Source organism: Heterodontus francisci, chromosome 7 (genome assembly GCF_036365525.1).
Source record: "Heterodontus francisci isolate sHetFra1 chromosome 7, sHetFra1.hap1, whole genome shotgun sequence".
Taxonomy (NCBI): Eukaryota; Metazoa; Chordata; class Chondrichthyes; order Heterodontiformes; family Heterodontidae; genus Heterodontus; species Heterodontus francisci.
Genome location: NC_090377.1, coordinates 1,690,616 through 1,710,007, shown reverse-complemented (window position 1 = coordinate 1,710,007; position 19,392 = coordinate 1,690,616). Strand labels below are relative to the sequence as shown.

Here is a 19,392-nt window from a genome sequence, read left to right as displayed (position 1 = left end):
GGCTCACCTTTCACACTTCATCCCTCACCTTTCACCCCACACTCTTCATCCCTCTTCCCTCCTCCAGCTGTATTTGACAATACACCCATCGCTGTACGACTGTATATAAAGCCGAGCACTGGGACTATTTGTATTCATATCCTTCCTGGAACTGAGAATCCTTGGGATCGCTTCAGTTTCGGGACATTTAGCTGGAGTATAATTAGAAGCACAGTCAGCTTTCACAGGAAGCTGGTCCTATGACACAGTCAGTTCTGGCGATCCCTCACAGTCACTTCATCCAAAAAATATCATGAGATCAGATCAGACACACACGAGGAATCACAGGCCCACAGGAACAGAAGGAGCCCACTCAGCTCCTCGAACCTGTTCCACTAATCAAATAGATCATATTTCATCTGCATCTTAACTCCACTTCCCCACCTTTACTCCATATCCCTTAATCCCCTTACCGAACAAAAATCTATATATCTCAGTTTGGGAATTTCAAAGTGACCTCCAGTCTCAACAGCTTTCTGGGGGAGAGAGGTCCAGATTTCCACTCCCCTTTCTGTGAAGAGGTGCTTCCTGACATCAGCCCGGAATGGATTGGTTCTAATTTTAAGGATTTGCCCCCATATTCTGGGTTCTTCCAAAGGAAATAGAAACAGAGAAACATAGGAGCAGGAGTAGGTCGTTCGGCCCTTCGAGCCTACTCCACCATTCAATACGATCATGGCTGATCATCCAAACTCAGTACCCTGTTCCCGCTTTCTCCCCGTATCCCTTGATCCCTTTAGCCCTAAGAACTATATCTAATTCTTTCTTGAATATATTTAATGATTTGGCCTCAACTGCTTTCCGTGGTAGAGAATTCCACAGGTTCACCACTCTCTGGGTGAAGAAATCCCTCATCTCTTACCCCTTATCCTTAGATTGTAGCCCCTGGTCCTGGACTCCCCCGCCATCGGGAACATCCTTCCTGCATCTAGTCTGTCCAGTCCTGTTAGAATTTTGTACTTTTCTATGAGATCCCCTCTCATTCTTCTAAACTCTAGTTAATACAAGCCTAATCGACCCAATCTCTCTTCATACATCAGTCCTGCCATCCCAGGAATCAGTCTGGTGAACCTTCGCTGCACTCCCTCCATAGCAAGAACATCCTTCCTCAGATAAGGAGACCAAAACTGCACACAATACTCCAGATGTGTTCTCACCAAGGCCTTGAATAATTGCAGCAAGACATCTCTGCTCCTGTACTCGAATCCTCTCGCTATGAAGGCCAACATACCATTTGCCTTCTTAACTGCCTGCTGCACCTGCATGCTTACTTTCAGCGACTGGTACACAAGGACACCCAGGTCTCGCTGCACCTCCCCCTTTCCCAATCTATCGCCGTTCAGATAATAATCTGCCTTTCTGTTTTTGCCACCAAAGTGGATAACCTCACATTTATCCACATTATACTGCAGCTGTCATGTATTTGCCCACTCACTCAACCTGTCCAAATCACACTGGAGCTTCTCTGCATTTCTCTCTATCAAATCCTTAAAACATCGTAAACACATCAATTAGACCATCCACTAATTTTATATATTCAAGGGAATGTAAGCCTCGTCTGTGTAACCGGTCTCGTAATTTCAACCTTTTCGCCCGAGTATCATTCTGGTGATTCTGTGATGCACCCTCCCCAAGCACAATATCGTCTTCCTGAGGTGTGGGGCCCAGAACTAAGCACAACCACCCAAAATGCGCTGACTCTCAATGGGGTACAGTTCCACACACACTGACTCTCACTGGGGTACAGTTCCACATATACTGACTCTCACTGGGGTACAGTTCCACACACGCTGACTCTCACTGGGATACAGTTCCACACACACTGACTCTCACTGGGATACTGTTCCACACACACTGACTCTCACTGGGATACTGTTCCACACACACTGACTCTCAAAGAACAAAGAACAAAGATAATTACAGCACAGGAACAGGCCCTTCGGCCCTCCAAGCCTGCGCCGATCCAGATCCTCTCTCTAAACATGTCGCCTATTTTCTAAGGTTCTGTATCTCTTCTCTTCCTGCCCATTCATGTATCTGTCTAGATACATCTTAAAAGACTCCATCGTGCCCGCATCTACCACCTCCGCTGGCAATGCGTTCCAGGTGCCCACCACCCTCTGCGTAAAGAACTTTCCACGCATATCCCCCCTAAACTTTTCCCCTTTCACTTTGAACTCGTGTCCTCTAGTAATTGAAACCCCCACTCTGGGAAAAAGCCTCTTGCTATCCACCCTGTCTATACCTCTCATGATTTTGTACACCTCAATCAGGTCCCCCCTCAACCTCCGTCTTTCTAATGAAAATAATCCTAATCTGCTCAACCTCTCTTCATAGCTAGCGCCCTCCATACCAGGCAACATCCTGGTGAACCTCCTCTGCACCCTCTCCAAAGCATCCACATCCTTTTGATAATGTGGCGACCAGAACTGTACGCAGTATTCCAAATGTGGCCGAACCAAAGTCCTATACAACTGTAACATGACCTGCCAACTCTTGTACTCAATGCCCCGTCCGATGAAGCAAAGCATGCCGTATGCCTTCTTGACCACTCTATTGACCTGCGTTGCCACCTTCAGGGAACAGTGGACCTGAACACCCAAATCTCTCTGGACATCAATTTTCCCCAGGACTTTTCCATTTACTGTATAGTTCACTCTTGAATTGGATCTTCCAAAATGCATCACCTCGCATTTGCCCTGATTGAACTCCATCTGCCATTTCTCTGCCCAACTCTCCAATCTATCTATATTCTGCTGTATTCTCTGACAGTCCCCTTCACTATCTGCTACTCCACCAATCTTAGTGTCGTCTGCAAATTTGCTAATCAGTCCACCTATACTTTCCTCCAAATCATTAATGTATATCACAAACAACAGTGGTCCCAGCACGGATCCCTGTGGAACACCACTGGTCACACGTCTCCATTTTGAGAAACTCCCTTCTACTGCTACTCTCTGTCTCCTGTTGCCCAGCCAGTTCTTTATCCATCTAGCTAGTACACCTTGGACCCCAAGCGCCTTCACTTTCTCCATCAGCCTGCCATGGGGAACCTTATCAAACGCCTTACTGAAGTCCATGTATATGACATCGACAGCCCTTCCCTCATCAATCAACTTTGTCACTTCCTCAAAGAATTCTATTAAGTTGGTAAGACATGACCTTCCCTGCACAAAACCATGTTGCCTATCACTGATGAGCCCATTTTCTTCCAAATGGGAATAGATCCTATCCCTCAGTATCTTCTCCAGCAGCTTCCCTCCCACTGACGTCAGGCTCACCGGTCTATAATTACCTGGATTATCCCTGCTACCCTTCTTAAACAAGGGGACAACATTAGCAATTCTCCAGTCCTCCGGGACCTCACCCGTGTTTAAGGATGCTGCAAAGATATCTGTTAAGGCCCCAGCTATTTCCTCTCTCGCTTCCCTCAGTAACCTGGGATAGATCCCATCCGGACCTGGGGACTTGTCCACCTTAATGCCCTTTAGAATACCCAACACTTCCTCCCTCCTTATGCCGACTTGACCTAGAGTAATCAAACATCTGTTCCTAACCTCAACATCCGTCATGTCCCTCTCCTCGGTGAATACCGATGCAAAGTACTCGTTTAGAATCTCACCCATTTTCTCTGAGTCCAAGCATAACATTCCTCCTTTGTCCTTTAGTGGGCCAATCCTTTCTCTAGTTACCCTCTTTCTCCTTATATATGAATAAAAGGCTTTGGGATTTTCCTTAACCCTGTTTGCTAAAGATATTTCATGACCCCTTTTAGCCCTCTTAATTCCTCGTTTCAGATTGGTCCTACATTCCCGATATTCTTTCAAAGCTTCGTCTTTCATCAGCCGCCTAGACCTTATGTATGCTTCCTTTTTCCTCTTAGCTAGTCTCACAATTTCACCTGTCATCCATGGTTCCCTAATCTTGCCATTTCTATCCCTCATTTTCACAGGAACATGTCTCTCCTGCACGCTAATCAACCTCTCTTTAAAAGTCTCCCACATATCACATGTGGATTTACCTTCAAACAGCTGCTCCCAATCTACATTTCCCAGCTCCTGCCGAATTTTGGTGTAGTTGGCCTTCCCCCAATTTAGCACTCTCCCTTTTGGACCACTCTCGTCTTTGTCCATGAGTATTTTAAAGCTTACGGAATTGTGATCACTATTCCCAAAGTAGTCCCCTACTGAAACTTCAACAACCTGGCCGGGCTCATTCCCCAACACCAGGTCCAGTATGGCCCCTTCCCGAGTTGGACTATTTACATACTGCTCTAGAAAACCCTCCTGGATGCTCCTTACAAATTCTGCTCCATCTGGACCTCTAACACTAAGCGAATCCCAGTCAATGTTGGGAAAATTAAAATCTCCTATCACCACCACCCTGTTGCTCCTACATCTTTCCATAATCTGTTTACATATTTGTACCTCTATCTCACGCTCGCTGTTGGGAGGCCTGTAGTACAGCCCCAACATTGTTACCGCACCCTTCCTATTTCTGAGTTCTGTCCATATTGCCTCACTGCTCGAGTCCTCCATAGTGCCCTCCTTCAGCACAGCTGTGATATCCTCTTTGACCAGTAATGCAACTCCTCCACCCCTTTTACCTCCCTCTCTATCCCGCCTGAAGCATCGATATCCTGGGATATTTAGTTGCCAATCATGCCCTTCCCTCAACCAAGTCTCAGTAATAGCAATAACATCATACTCCCAGGTACTAATCCAAGCCCTAAGTTCATCTGCCTTACCTACTACACTTCTTGCATTAAAACAAATGCACCTCAGACCACCAGTCCCTTTATATTCATCATCTGCTCCCTGCCTGCTCTTCCCCTTAGTCACACTGACTTCATGATCTAGTTTCTTACAGGCTTTAGTTACTACCTCCTTACTGTCAACTGACCTCAATTGGTTCCCATCCCCCTGCCACATTAGTTTAAACCCTCCCCAACAGCGTTAGCAAAAGCACCTCCAAGGACATTGGTTCCAGTCCGGCCCAGGTGTAGACCGTCCAATTTATAATAGTCCCACCTCCCCCAGAACCGGTCCCAATGTCCCAAAAATCTGAACCCCTCCTTCCTGCACCATCTCTCAAGCCACCCATTCATCCTGACTATTCTTTCATTTTTACTCTGACTATCACGTGGCACTGGTAGTAATCCTGAGATTACTACCTTTGAGGTCCTACTTTTTAACTTGGCTCCTAGCTCCCTAAACTCTGCATGTAGGACCTCATCCCGTTTTTTACCTATATCATTAGTGCCTATGTGCACAATGACAACTGGCTGTTCACCCTCCCCCTTTAGAATGTTCTGCAGCCGATCTGAGACGTCCCTGACCCGTGCACCTGGGAGGCAACATACCATTCGGGAGCCTCGTTTTCGACCACAGAACCGCCTATCTACTCCCCTTACAATCGAATCCCCTACGACTATAGCCCTTCCACTCTTTTTCCCGCCCTTCGGAACAGCAGAGCCAGCCACGGTGCCATGGACCTGGCTACTGCTGCCTTCCCCTGGTGAGCCATCTCCCTCAACAGTATCCAAAACGGTATACTTGTTTTGGAGGGAGATGACCGCAGGGGACTCCTGCGCTGCCTTCCTGCTCTTTCTCTGCCTTTTGGTCACCCATTCCCTTTCTCCCTCAGCAATCCTAATCTGCAGTGTGACCATTTCACTAAACGTGCTATCCACGACCTCCTCAGCATCGCGCATGCTCCAAAGTGAGTCCATCCGCAGCTCGAGAGCCGTCATGCGGTCGAACAAGAGCTGCAGCTGGACACACTTCCTGCACGTGAAGGAGACAGGGTCATCAGCCATGTCCCTGAGCTCCCACATTGAGCAAGAGGAGCATGATACGGGTCTGAGATCTCCTGCCATTTTTAATCTTAAGTTTAAACTTAGTTAAATGAAAAAGGAACGAAAAGTTTTTACCAATCACAATAAAACCAGAGAAATCGAAAAAGCCTTACCTTATAAACACCCCACCGAGTCCTTTTTTTTGGTTAGAGGAGGAGGGCGGGTGGGAGACACTACAAGTGTGGTGTCTCGGGTTCAGAAACCGCCCAAATATATAGTGTTTTACTTACCCAGCAGCCCCCTGGCCTCCGCCGAAAAACAAAAGGAAATTAAATTTACTTTCAAACGGACTTTCCCAGCTGCTCACTCGCTCACACGCTGCTCCCGAAAAAGCTGCTGCACTGAAAGGAAAGTTATTTTAAACCGCCCAAATATATAGTGTTTTACTTACCCAGCAGCCCCCTGGCCTCCGCCGAAAAACAAAAGGAAATTAAATTTACTTTCAAACGGACTTTCCCAGCTGCTCACTCGCTGCTCCCGAAAAAGCTGCTGCACTGAAAGGATTGGGGTGCAGTTTCATACACACTCACTCTCACTGGGATACTGTTCCACCCACACTGACTCTCACTGGGTGACCGTTTCACACACTGACTCTCACTGGGATACTGTTCCACCCACACTGACTCTCACTGGGATACAGTTCGACACACACTGACTCTCACTGGGATACAGTTCCACACACGCTGAGTTCCGAAGAAGGGTCACTGACCCGAAACGTTAACTCTGCTTCTCTTTCCACAGATGCTGCCAGACCTGCTGAGTGAATCCAGCATTTCTTGTTTTTGTTACAGTTCCACACACGCTGACTCTCACTGGGATACAGTTCCACACACGCTGACTCTCACTGGGATACTGTTCCACACACACTGACTCTCACTGGGATACTGTTCCACACACACTGACTCTCACTGGGATACTGTTCCACACACACTGACTCTCACTGGGATACAGTTCCACACACACTGACTCTCATTGGGGTGCAGTTTCATACACACTCACTCTCACTGGGATACTGTTCCACCCACACTGACTCTCACTGGGATACAGTTCCACCCACACTGACTCTCACTGGGATACAGTTCGACACACACTGACTCTCACTGGGATACAGTTCCACCCACACTGACTCTCACTGGGATACAGTTCGACACACACTGACTCTCACTGGGTGACCGTTTCACACACTGACTCTCACTGGGATACAGTTCGACACACACTGACTCTCACTGGGTGACCGTTTCACACACTGACTCTCACTGGGATACAGTTCGACACACACTGACTCTCACTGGGTGACCGTTTCACACACTGACTCTCACTGGGATACAGTTCCACCCACACTGACTCTCACTGGGGTACAGTTCCACCCACACTGACTCTCATTGGGATACAGTTCCGCACACACTGACTCTCACTGGGGTACAATTTCACACACACTCACTGTGTCGGTGAGGGATGTTAAGGGTTTATGATAATGAGCTTTTAGTTGCATTGGCCGCCCTAGAACATGAACAAATGAAGTGGTTGAGAAATTGTCACCTCTGACTCTGGAAGGACAAAGGGCCTCCTTTATCCAGCAATGGCAGCCTGTCCTACTCTGTGTTAATCATGAATGCCGTCCTACAAAACTGAATGGCAGTCTGTCACTGCAAGCCTGGTTTAATCTTCTGCTGCTCTGCTCGAACTTCTTTTTACTCCACTCTGCACTCCAAATGCTCTCAGTCCACTTCATCTGCCCTGACTGTACACCCTCTCCCAAGTCTGGCTCTGTTTATGTACACACAGACAACACAGCAATGGACTCAGAGCAGGTTTGGATGGAGTCAGAGAACCCAAACCGTAACCATAACTGTTCCTCTAACTCTTAGTGTAACCCTGAGCCATTGTGGAATCTAACCTTAATCCTATTCCCAATCCAGTTGCAGCTGCAGAGTAGGGAGGAGCGAGTGAGTCGGAGGGTTTGGGGAGGAGGAGCAGCGACGGAGGGATTCAGTCGGAGGGTTTGGGAAGAGGGAGCAGTGAGGGAAGGGAGAAGTGGCTGAAATGGGCTGAAATTACTGTTATTTCCCGATGAAATTCCTCCCCTGAGCAAAGGTGAAAAATCTAAATCTTCTTCCTCCCGTGATTCCACCGATGTTCTCCTAAAATTACCTCAGGAGATTGGGAGAAATCAGCATGAGGGTGTGAGGGGAGAGGGTGTGAGGGGGGAAGGTGTGACAGGGTGGGTGTGACAGGGGTGTGTGTGACAAGGAGGGTGATACAGAGAATGTCAGGGCCTGTGGGGTAAAGTCGTGGTGAGATTTAACAGTGAGGCAAAGAATCCTCCAATCAGTCGAGTGAGGATCAGGCAGCAGTTACTCCCAGTGATCCATTCTTAATTTGCGAGATCGGATAGTGAGTTAGGCAAATCAGCCACGGAGGGCACCACTGCAATGCTGCATCCTGAACGCAGCACTCCTGGTCTGTAGAACTCAGTCCCACACCATGCAGTTTTATTCCCGCCAGGGAAAGGTTTGCATCATGTAATGCTGTTACAAGATATTGGACCCATTCCTAAGACAGGAGAAGGCCATTCAGCCCATCAAGTCTCCTTCGCCATTCAATCAGATAACAGCTGATTGGTACCGAAGCCTATTTACCCACTTTGGCCTGGATCCCAATATGCAAAGTTGTTGCAAATGCAGGCTGGAGTTAACACTCACCAACTCATAGTTAACCCTCGCGGACCCAGAGTTACCCTCGCGAACCCAGAGTTACCCTCGCGAACCCAGAGTTACCCTCGCGGACCCTGAGTTACCCTCGCGGACCCCGAGTTACCCTCGCGGACCCCGAGTTACACTTATTAACCTGGAGCTTTGGGGTTGAATCTTATCATTGCCGCGGCGTTCCTGATGGTGAGTCCGGAAGTTGTCGTAACTTCCGCTGCAAATCCCATTTCCCATGCGATTTTGTATTTAAACCAGGCATGTGACGATGGGCATGGGGTACACGTGGGATCATGCGACAGATCATGTTTTTTGAGGAAGTGATGAAGATGATTGATGAAGGAAGGGCAGTGGATGTTGTCTATATGGACTTTAGTAAAGCCTTTGACAAGGTCCCTCATGGCAGACTGGTACAAAAGGTGGAGTCACACGGGATCAGAGGTGAGCTGGCAAGATGGATACAGAACTGGCTCGGTCACAGAAGACAGAGGGTAGCAGTGGAAGGGTGTTTTTCTGAATAGAGGGATGTGACTAGTGGTATTCCGCAGGGATCCCTGCAGGACCTTTGCTCTTTGTAGTATATATAAATGATTTGGAGGAAAATGTAGCTGGTCTGATTAGTAAGTTTGCGGACGACACAAAGGTTGGTGGAGTTGCGGATAGTGATGAGGATTGTTCGAGGATACAGCAGGATATAGATCGGTTGGAGACTTGGGCGGAGAAATGGCAGATGGAGTTTAATCCGGACAAATGAAGATCTAATACAGGTGGGAAGTATACAGTAAATGGCAGAACGCTTAGGTGTATTGACAGGCAGAGAGATCTGGGCGTACAGGTCCACAGGTCACTGAAAGTGGCAACGCAGGTGGATAAGGTAGTCAAGAAGGCATACGGCATGCTTGCCTTCATCGGTCGGGGCAGAGAGTATAAACATTGTTAAGTCATGCTGCAGCTGTACAGAACTTTAGTTAGGCCACACTTGGAATATTGCGTACAATTCTGGTCACCACACTACCAGAAGGACGTGGAGGCTTTGGAGAGGGTACAGAAGAGGTTTACCAGGATGTTGCCTGGTCTGGAGGGCATTAGCTATGAGGAGAGGTTGAATAAACTCGGATTGTTTTCACTGGAACAATGGAGATGGAGGGGCGACATGATAGAGGTTTACAAAGCTATAAGTGGCATGGGCAGAGTGGATAGTCAGAAGCTTTTTCCCAGTGTGGAAGAGTCAGTTACTAGGGGAAATAGGTTTAAGGTGCGAGGGGCAAAGTTTAGAGGGGATGTGCGGGGCAAGTTCTTTAGACAGAGGGTGGTGAGTGCCTGGAACTTGCTGCCGGGGGAGGTGGTGGAAGCAGGTACGATAGCGACGTTTAAGAGGCATCTTGACAAATATATGAATAGGAAGGAAGTAGAGGGATATGGGCCCCGGAAGTGCAGAAGGTTTTAGTTTAGGCAGGCATCAAGATCGGCGCATGCTTGGAGGGCCGACTGGCCTGTTCCTGTGCTGCACTGTTCTTTGTTCTCTTTGTTCTTTGGGGGCAGCCTTTCATTGGTCAGTCAGTGCCCCAAGCACCATGATCGCCACACCTACAAAACATTCTGTGCTTTTGGTCTCGAAGAACAGCCTTCCTTTCATGTCACCAGGATGTTGCCTGGTATGGAGGGCGCTAGCTATGAAGAGAGGTTGTGTAGATTAGGATTATTTTCATTAGAAAGACGGAGGTTGAGGGGGGACCTGATTGAGGTGTACAAAATCATGAGAGGTATAGACAGGGTGGACAGCAAGAGGCTTTTTCCCAGAGTGGGGGTTTCAATTACTAGAGGACACGAGTTCAAAGTGAAATGTTTAGGGGGGATATGCGTGGAAAGTTCTTTACGCAGAGGGTGGTGGGCACCTGGAACGCGTTGCCAGCGGAGGTGGTAGACGCGGGCACGATGGAGTCTTTTCAGATGTATCTAGACAGATACATGAATGGGCAGGAAGAAAAGAGATACAGAACCTAAGAAAATAGGCGACATGTTTAGAGAGAGGATCTGGATCGGCGCAGGCTTGGAGGGCCGAAGGGCCTGTTCCTGTGCTGTAATTATCTTTGTTCTTTGTTCTATTATCTTTTGAATAACTTAGTTGAAGCTTTCCCTTAAATCAAAATGATTTTGCTTCCCTTATTTTGTGAAGGTCTCCACCAACTTTATACCATAGGGGAGGCGCTGGCGTAGTGGTATTGTCACTGGACTAGTCACCCAGAGACCCAGGATATTGCTCAGGGGGCATGGGTTCAAATCCCACCACAGCAGAAGGTGGAATTTGAATTCAATTAATAAATCTGGAATTAAAAAGCTAGTCTAACGATGGCCATGAAACCATTGTCAATTGTTGTAAAAACCCATCTGGTTCACTAATGTCCTTCAGGGAAGGAAATCTGCTGTCCTTACCTAGTCTGGCCTACATGTGACTCCAGACCCACAGCAATGTGGTTGACTCTTACATGCCCTCTGAAATGGCCTAGCAAGACACTCAGTTGTATCTAACCGCTATGAAGTCAATAAAAAGGAATGAAACTGGAAGGACCACCCGGCATAACTCCCTTCCTAACAGCACTGTGGGTGTACCTACCCCACATGGACTGCAGCGGTTCAAGAAGGCAGCTCACCACCATCTTCTCAAGGGCAATTCGGGATGGGCAATAAATGCTGGCCTGGCCAGTGACGCCCACTTCCCATGAATGAATAATAAAAAGAAATTCCCCACAGCCAAAGTGAATGACATGGCAGCCAGCATGCAACGTCCTGGTCTACGGTTCAGTGATGCCACCCTGCAGGTTTTCCTCCAGGCTGTCAGGGAAAGGCGGGAGGTCCTCTTCCCTGCAGATGGAGTCAGAAGACCCTCCCGCATCACCAAGGCGGCTTGGATGGAGGTAGCGGAAGAGGTCTCGAACCGTGGGATAACTCTTAGAACACGTGTACAGTGCCGCAAGCACATCAATGACTTGATTAGATTAGCGAGGGAAAGTGGTCCTGGCAAGGCTGCTCCATTAATTTCTTCCATGGCTAGATGACTTTAAGGCAGAGGTTATGCAAGGAATGCAGTCGAATGCATGAGCAGCCTTGGTGCCATCTACTAAATGATGAAGATTGGCATTGTTTATGTGCTGGGATATGTCGTGCAAAAGCCAATGCAGAATGAGTGATGTTGATGTCTATATGCAATGGTTGTGATGCATCATTTGCTATGTCATTAAAGCTGCACTGTCTGCTGCAGGATAAATGAAGCCACAATCAGTGCAAGCGTGCTAAGACGGGAGGAGGGGTCCCTGACATCAGGCTGCTAACCACAGCTGAGGAGGAGGCATCAAAGATCATGAGACAGGAAGGACGCAGGGCGAGCGGAGATGACGAGGCAGCAGTCACAAAATGTAAGGATGAAGTGTCGACTCTGTTCTTGCAACATATGTGGAAACTGAAGGGAAGTGTGTGAACCCGTGCATCAGATGCTTAAAATGCTTCTGTTTGTGCCTCGGTTTGTGTCTCCACTGCAGGTGTCCACACTCGAGTAGCAGAACACCACGTGGTCCAAGAATCCTCCTCTGGGGAAGAAGAAGAATCCAATTCCCCAGAGGGTGCACCATCACCTGCCTCTTTTTCCACCTCCGCCAGCGCAGATACATCCACATGGTCCACGGCGGGGTTTAAGATTAGAATCTGGGTCACAAGTTGGTTTGCAGGACATAGACATGTCCCAGCAGCTGAGGGAGCATGTGCCAGCTGGGTCCCTTGACAATCGGAGGACTGCTGGGGACCAGGCCCCTGCACAGCCCCACGCTCAGGATGATCCTCTGTTTGTGGCTACGAGACGTCTGCTGGATGTGCAACAAAGCCATGTGGAAAATATGTCGGAGATGCCTGAGGTCATGCGTGGCTTTGCGTGTGCCATGGAGGAGTCCATGCAAGCCATGACATCTGCCATGTCCCAGGTATTTGAACATATGGTTTCCTCAGTCGAGAGTCTGGTGAGCTCCGTGGTAAGTCTGGTTGAGCGCTCGAGCCATATGTGATTTGATCTGCACTCCATCGCTGTTGCTGTGGGCTCCATGCAGCAGAGTCTAAGCAAGAAGGGGACAAGGAACCTGGACTTCCCTCCAGCTGCTTCTTCCCCTCAGGGAGACGGGCAGATGCCATCGTGAACACAGATGGAGGAGGAGCACATGCCAGTTGCCCCGCATCCTTCCTCTCAGGCCACCCCCAGGATAAGTGGCGTCTCATCCTCCCTACTGACATTGACCCCCTTACCTCCAGCAGACGAGCATGCGGGAGATACTCAAGCACCTTTGCTGCAGGACCCCAGTAGGATGCAGCCATCAAGACCCCGTTCCTCCAGAGGATGCCCACCACAGTCACACAGAGCAACGGGGCAGCGCACTGAGCAGACTGTCTCCACCTCAGCTGCTAATGTCAGGGTAACACTTAGACAGAGTGAGAGACAAAGGAAATGGAAACACTTTTGAGCATGATGGTGACACGGGTGATGTACATATAGTGAGAATAGAAAAGATTTGTTAATGCATTTATATTTCATGCAAAATTTGATCCACTCTCCGTAATGTTTTGCTTGGTTACAGATGGATACAAAGATTTTTTTGAGGCCTATGGCAAGAACGTATTGATATTTGCAAAGCGTCTCAGGAAATGTCCAGTGTCCGCATCTCATTGTAATTAAAGCCTTCACTCTTCAATGATTGCTGTTTTCCTATTGATGATTAATAACTTTTTCCAATCCTGTCATGCTTTACTTTTATTTTGTACAGTCATAACTTAGCGCTGCTTGCAGTGGTGTGTAGTTGCATTCATCGTCGCCCATAGATGATATTAAAAGCCAGTGAATGAAAGTACATGAAAGTGCAGCCATGCTTCATTAAGATTGCTGAGATGAACAAGACCTCATGCAAAACAGAATTTCTGTGGGGAATTGTTCAGTTTCTCCTCCCAACATTCCTTCATGATGTGGCATATTGTTGGCTGAAACATGCATAAATGAGGTTCTGCCTGATGTCCCTAACATGTCTCTTCATGGCCCTCATATTGATAATGGCATCGCTGTCATTGTTGTCCTCCTCCTCACCCTCTTCATTATCATCCTCATCTGAGGAGGACTGGTGTTCCTCCTGTACCTCCCCCCAGCAGAATGTTACCGCATCTAATTGCAAGGTTGTGCAAGGCATATCAGAAAATGATTATTCAGGACACCCCCCGTGGCACGTACTGAAAAACCGCTCCAGACTGGTCAAGGCAGCGGAATCGCATTTTCAGCATGCCAATGGTGTGTTCAATAATGGCTCTGGTGGATGTGTGAGCAACATTTCACCTCTCCAGCAGCACTTTAGAGATGACGTATTGGTGTCATCAACCATGTACAAAGGGGGTAACCCTTGCCACCCAGGATCCATCCACTTCGGCTGGTTCCTCGAAAACTGGCAGCTGGGAGTTTCTCAAAATGTAGGAATCATGCCAGCTCCCTGGGAAATGTGCACATACATGCATGATTCTTCTCGTTGCAAACCAGTAGTGTGTTTAAAGAGTGGAAGCCTTTGCGATTGACAAAGACAGCAGGTTGATCACAGGGAGCTCTAATGGCCACATGAGTACAATCGATCACCGCTTGCACTCTAGGGAAGCCAGCGAAGGTGCCGAAGTTATCAGACCTTGCTGTCTGGCTGTGCTCGTCTACAGGTAAGTGGATGAAATCATTGGCATGTTGAAAAAGGTGCCTCTTTGTTCTTCCCTTGGCACTAGACAAATTGGGTGTATGAGACCCATGTTGCTATGGCTTTTCTGAACAATAAATAAGCAGAGTGCAGTGATTCAGCCCTCTGTTGCTTGTGAACTGAAACATCAAGGCAATGAACAACTTCCTTATGTCTGCCTTTAAATTGCAGCCACATAGAAGACACACCCACTGTCGTTTGCCTCCTCCCACTCTCCTTGCAATCCTCGAGTGTCCACCGGGTTTCCATTATCATTGGAGAAAATGGTGCACGTGGAATTCAGGGCAAGTCTCCCCACTTTCAACCTGGTGACAACCTTCCAGGAGCTAAACGTCCATTCCAATGCTGGCCTGGAGGTAAACGTCCATTCCAATGCTGGCCTGGTGGTAAACGTCCATTCCAAGGCTGGCCTGGAGGTAAACGTCCATTCCAAGGCTGGCCTGGAGGTAAACGTCCATTCCAAGGCTGGCCTGGAGGTAAACGTCCATTGCAATGGCCTGGTGGTAAACGTCCATTCCAAGGCTGGCCTGGAGGTAAAAGTCCATTCCAAGGCTGGCCTGGAGGTAAATGTCCATTGCAATGGCCTGGTGGTAAACGTCCATTCCAAGGCTGGCCTGGTGGTAAACGTCCATTCCAAGGCTGGCCTGGAGATAAATGTCCATTCCAAGGCTGGCCTGGGGGTAAACGTCCATTGCAATGGTCTGGAGGTAAATGTCCATTCCAATGCTGGCCTGGAGATAAACGTCCATTGCAATGGTCTGGAGATAAACGTCCATTGCAATGGTCTGGAGATAAATATCCATTCCAATGCTGGCCTGGTGGTAAATGTCCATTGCAATGGTCTGGAGGTAAATGTCCATTCCAATGCTGGCCTGGAGATAAACGTCCATTGCAATGGTCTGGAGGTAAATGTCCATTCCAATGCTCGCCTGGTGGTAAATGTCCATTGCAATGGTCTGGTGGTAAACGTCCATTGCAATGCTGGCCTGGTGGTAAACGTCCATTGCAATGGTCTGGTGGTAAACGTCCATTGCAATGGTCGCCTGGTGGTAAACGTCCATTGCAATGGTCGCATGGTGGTAAACGTCCATTGCAATGGTCGCCTGGTGGTAAACGTCCATTGCAATGGTCTGGAGGTAAACGTCCATTCCAATGGTGGCCTGGAGGTAAACGTCCATTCCAATGGTCTGGAGGTAAACGTCCATTCCAATGGTCTGGAGGTAAACGTCCATTCCAATACTAGCCTGGTGGTAAATGTCCATTGCAATGGTCTGGAGGTAAATATCCATTCCAATGCTGGCCTGGAGGTAAACGTCCATTGCAATGGTCTGGAGGTAAATGTCCATTCCAAAGCTGGCCTGGTGGTAAATGTCCATTGCAATGGTCTGGAGGTAAACGTCCATTGCAATGGTCTGGAGGAAACGTCCATTCCAATACTAGCCTGGTGGTAAATGTCCATTGCAATGGTCTGGAGGTAAATGTCCATTGCAATGGTCTGGTGGTAAATGTCCATTCCAATGCTCGCCTGGTGGTAAATGTCCATTGCAATGGTCTGGTGGTAAACGTCCATTGCAATGGTCGCCTGGTGGTAAACGTCCATTGCAATGGTCGCCTGGTGGTAAACGTCCATTCCAATGGTCGCCTGGTGGTAAACGTCCATTCCAATGGTCTGGAGGTAAACGTCCATTCCAATACTAGCCTGGTGGTAAATGTCCATTGCAATGGTCTGGTGGTAAATGTCCATTCCAATGCTGGCCTGGTGGTAAATGTCCATTGCAATGGTCTGGTGGTAAATATCCATTCCAATGCTGGCCTGGAGGTAAACGTCCATTGCAATGGTCGCCTGGTGGTAAACGTCCATTGCAATGGTCTGGATGTAAACGTCCATTCCAATGGTCTGGAGGTAAACGTCCATTCCAATGGTCTGGAGGTAAACGTCCATTCCAATACTAGCCTGGTGGTAAACGTCCATTGCAATAGTCTGGAGGTAAATATCCATTCCAATGCTGGTCTGGTGGCAAACGTCCATTGCAATGGTCTGGAGGTAAACGTCCATTGCAATGGTGGCCTGGTGGTAAACGTCCATTGCAATGGTCTGGATGTAAATGTCCATTCCAATGGTCTGGAGGTAAACGTCCATTGCAATGGTCTGGAGGTAAACGTCCATTGCAATGGTCTGGAGGTAAACGTCCATTGCAATGGTCTGGAGGTAAACGTCCATTCCGATACTAGCCTGGTGGTAAATGTCCATTGCAATGGTCTGGAGGTAAACGTCCATTCCAATGCTGGCCTGGAGGTAAACGTCCATTCCAATGGTCTGGAGGTAAACGTCCATTCCAATGGTCTGGAGGTAAACGTCCATTGCAATGGTCTGGTGGCAAACGTCCATTGCAATGCTCAGGTGGCAAACGTCCATTCCAATGGTCTGGAGGTAAACGTCCATTCCAATGGTCTGGAGGTAAACGTCCATGCCAATACTCGCCTGGTGGTAAATGTCCATTGCAATGGTCTAGAGGTAAATGTCCATTCCAATGCTGGCCTGGTGGTAAATGTCCATTGCAATGGTCTGGAGGTAAACGTCCATTCCAATGCTGGCCTGGTGGTAAATTTCCATTGCAATGGTCTGGAGGTAAACGTCCATTCCAATGCTGGTCTGGTGGTAAACGTCCATTCCAATACTAGCCTGGAGGTAAACGTCCATTGCAATGGTCTGGAGCGAAACGTCCATTCCAATTCTAGCCTGGAGGTAAATGTCCATTGCAATGGTCTGGAGGTAAACGTCCATTGCAATGGTCTGGTGGTAAACGTCCATTGCAATACTAGCCAAGAGGTAAAGGTCCATGGCAATGATCTGGTGGTAAATGTCCATTGCAATACTAGCCTGGAGGTAAACGTCCATTGCAATGGTCTGGAGGTAAACGTCCATTCCAATACTAGCCTGGAGGTAAATGTCCATTGCAATGGTCTGGTGGTAAACGTCCATTCCAATACTAGCCTGGAGGTAAACGTCCATTGCAATGGTCTGGAGGTAAACGTCCATTGCAATGCTGGGCTGGTGGTAAATGTCCATTCCAATACTAGCCTGGAGGTAAATGTCCATTGCAATGATCTGGTGGTAAATGTCCATTGCAATGGTCTGGTGGTAAACGTCCATTCCAATACTAGCCTGGAGGTAAACGTCCATTGCAATAGTCTGGAGGTAAACGTCCATTGCAATAGTCTGGAGGTAAACGTCCATTGCAATGCTGGCCTGGTGGTAAATGTCCATTGCAATGGTCTGGAGGTAAACGTCCATTGCAATGGTCTGGAGGTAAACGTCCATTGCAATGGTCTGGTGGTAAACGTCCATTGCAATGGTCTGGTGGTAAACGTCCATTGCAATGGTGGCCTGGTGGTAAACGTCCATTGCAATGCTGGCCTGGTGGTAAATGTCCATTGCAATGGTCTGGAGGTAAACGTCCATTGCAATGGTCTGGTGGTAAACGTCCATTGCAATGCTGGCCTGGAGGTAAACGTCCATTGCAATACTAGCCTGGAGGTAAATGTCCATTGCAATACTAGCCTGTAGGTAAATGTCCATTGCAATGGTCTGGTGGTAAATGTCCATTCCAATACTAGCCTGGATGTAAACGTCCATTGCAATGGTCTGGAGGTAAATGTCCATTCCAATACTAGCCTGGAGGTAAACGTCCATTCCAATACTAGCCTGGAGGTAAACGTCCATTGCAATGGTCTGGTGGTAAACGTCCATTCCAACGCTGGCCTGGTGGTAAATGTCCATTGCAATGGTCTGGAGGTAAATGTCCATTCCAATGCTGGCCTGGTGGTAAATGTCCATTGCAATGGTCTGGAGGTAAATGTCCATTGCAATGGTCTGGTGGTAAACGTCCATTCCAATACTAGCCTGGTGGTAAATGTCCATTGCAATGGTCTGGAGGTAAATGTCCATTCCAATGGTCGCCTGGTGGTAAATGTCCATTCCAATGGTCTGGTGGTAAATGTCCATTGCAATGGTCTGGTGGTAAATGTCCATTGCAATACTAGCCTGGAGGCAAATGTCCATTGCAATGGTCTGGTGGTAAATGTCCATTCCAATACTAGCCTGGAGGTAAACGTCCATTGCAATGGTCTGGAGGTAAATGTCCATTCCAATACTAGCCTGGAGGTAAACGTCCATTCCAATGCTGGCCTGGTGGTAAATGTCCATTGCAATGGTCTGGTGGTAAATGTCCATTCCAATACTAGCCTGGTGGTAAATGTCCATTGCAATGGTCTGGAGGTAAATGTCCATTCCAATACTAGCCTGGAGGTAAACGTCCATTGCAATGGTCTGGAGGTAAACGTCCATTGCAATGGTCTGGTGGTAAACGTCCATTGCAATGCTGGCCTGGTTGTAAATGTCCATTGCAATGCTGGCCTGGTGGTAAATGTCCATTGCAATGGTCTGGAGGTAAACGTCCATTCCAATACGAGCCTGGTGGTAAATGTCCATTGCAATGGTCTGGAGGTAAATGTCCATTCCAATGCTGGCCTGGTGGTAAACGTCCATTCCAATGGTCTGGAGGTAAAGGTCCATTCCAATTCTAGCCTGGTGGTAAATGTCCATTGCAATGGTCTGGAGGTAAACGTCCATTCCAATACTAGCCTGGTGGTAAATGTCCATTGCAATGGTCTGGAGGTAAACGTCCATTCCAATGGTCTGGAGGTAAATATCCATTCCAATGCTGGCCTGGAGGTAAACGTCCATTCCAATGGTCTGGAGGTAAACGTCCATTCCAATACTAGCCTGGTGGTAAATGTCCATTGCAATGGTCTGGAGGTAAATATCCATTCCAATGCAGGCCTGGAGGTAAACGTCCATTGCAATGGTCTGGTGGCAAACGTCCATTGCAATGGCCTGGTGGTAAACGTCCATTGCAATGGTCTGGATGTTAATGTCCATTGCAATGGTCTGGAGGTAAACGTCCATTCCAATGCTGGCCTGGAGGTAAACGTCCATTCCAATGGTCTGGAGGTAAACGTCCATTCCAAT

At 48.1% G+C, this 19,392-nt stretch overlaps 1 protein-coding gene across 2 annotated transcripts in view; it reads right to left on the bottom strand.

Annotated features, from left to right (window-relative positions):
- LOC137371810 (unconventional myosin-X-like) overlaps nt 1-19,392 on the bottom strand; it is a 518,005-nt gene that overhangs the window by 155,172 nt on the left and 343,441 nt on the right. The window lies entirely within an intron of this gene.